At 36.0% G+C, this 1,816-nt stretch overlaps 1 protein-coding gene across 21 annotated transcripts in view; it reads right to left on the bottom strand.

Annotated features, from left to right (window-relative positions):
* Mitf (melanocyte inducing transcription factor) overlaps positions 1–1,816 on the bottom strand; it is a 357,640-nt gene that overhangs the window by 220,925 nt on the left and 134,899 nt on the right. The window lies entirely within an intron of this gene.

The following is a 1,816-nucleotide window of genomic DNA, read 5'->3' as shown; positions in this document are numbered from 1 at the left end:
TTTCTGCCGGGTATCAAGGGGGTGGGGGACAGAGGGAGGGGGCAGAAGGGGTAAGGGAGGGAGTTGGGGGAGGGGGGAGAAATGACCCAAGCAGCATTGTATGCACACAGGAATAAAAGAAAAAAAAAAGAAAATGAGAGGGTTATTGTATCTATACAGATATTTTCCAAGGGGAAAACAAAAGAGAAGAAAAGTTGAGAGATCACTGAAAATGGAAAGCCTCTGAGAGAAAAACAGTCAACACATGCACACACACACACACACATACACACTATACATTTTCTTTGAAAGACAGAATAAAAATCAGATTTAATATGCAAATTTAAGGAAAAGCAAAATATACACAGAAATGAATGACATTTGACGCAAGTGAAGATGCTTAGTCTCTGAGAATTAAGTATTTAGTATGTAGTTGAGATGCTACTATAAATTAAATGGCAGCAGTCTAGTTGATACCTATCTCAACCATTCCTAGTGAGTGTGTGCTCAAGTTCTGTTTAAGAGACCTTCAGAGAAGTCTCAGAAATGTAATGGTTGATGGACAATATTAATACTATTATTATGAGGAAAACACACTTAGCCAAAAATAATAGAATGCCTAAATAATAACACAAGAGGATTCCAACTCACTGAAGCCACTCCAAGGAGGAGCTAGTGACTTCAACGGCAGTAGAACTGTATTATGCACTGTAATTCTTTATCATAACAAGGGTATTTGAATGTTATACTCAAAACAAACCGAATGTTTCTATTTTTTGTCTCCTGTATCTTGAGGCTTCTGTGATTTGTAAGTGGCAACTCTCAAAGAAAAAGAGACAGTTGTTTGTATGTCAGAGCTAGGAGGAAGTCCCAGACAACTCAGATGGCAACATCAAGCCCAGAAAAACAACTTACCCAAGGTCATACTAGGTCCGTGTAAAAGCACAGACGTGTAGATTTCACAGCTGCAGTAGTGATTGTAAAGTAGGTAGGGAACTTTGCAACATCTATCAATGGGACTGGGCTTTGATTTTATCTCAAGCAGAATTTGTGATGAAAGGAAGACAAATGGTTCAATAGCAAACAAAAAGACCATCAAGGCATTGCTACAACAACAGAACCCTCAAGATGACGTTTCAAAAATGGAAAAACTAAATAAAAAATAAAAAGATTAAACCTGTGCAAAAATTATAAGTTACAGGAGGTCAGGGTAGGACCCCATGGGTATATCATATAAGTAGATATCAGATAATTTCAGAACAAATGGGTATAAACATATAGAGGCTAGATGAAAATGATTATGCAATGCGATTACTATTATTACATCAACATAACAATATGGAAACTCTAAACCATGTAACTATGAAAACGCTTAGAACCTAGAGCATTTGCTTACACTCTTTGGTTATACAATGTGGGCTCTGTGGCTTGAAGCTGAGAGGCTATGTTTAAATGTATTTTGAATCTCTACCTGCATAAAATTGATAATGCTTTTAAAGTTTAATGTAATAGAATCATATATGCTCACTCATATTTAACCTGAGTTCTAGAACCAAAATTCTGAGCTTCTCTGCTAATAGGTGAAAGTTTAATGTCAGAATCAGGGAGCATTTTGATAGCCATTTTATTAGTTTTTTATTATTATTATTATTTTTAATTTAGTCCAAGTTTTTGCCACTTCCCCCAGAATTTTCTAGGAGTAAAATTTTAACAATTACCTTATTTGGCCATCATTCATTAAAAAACTTCTAAGACTTTTGAGCAAAGAGGATATTTTGAGGGAAAGTTAAAACTGTGGTCAGGCACCACACTATCCTCCCTCTTCCCAAAACAGCTG

Source organism: Castor canadensis, chromosome 10, assembly GCF_047511655.1.
Source record: "Castor canadensis chromosome 10, mCasCan1.hap1v2, whole genome shotgun sequence".
Lineage (NCBI taxonomy): Eukaryota > Metazoa > Chordata > Mammalia > Rodentia > Castoridae > Castor > Castor canadensis.
This window is presented reverse-complemented; position numbering and strand designations above follow the sequence as displayed.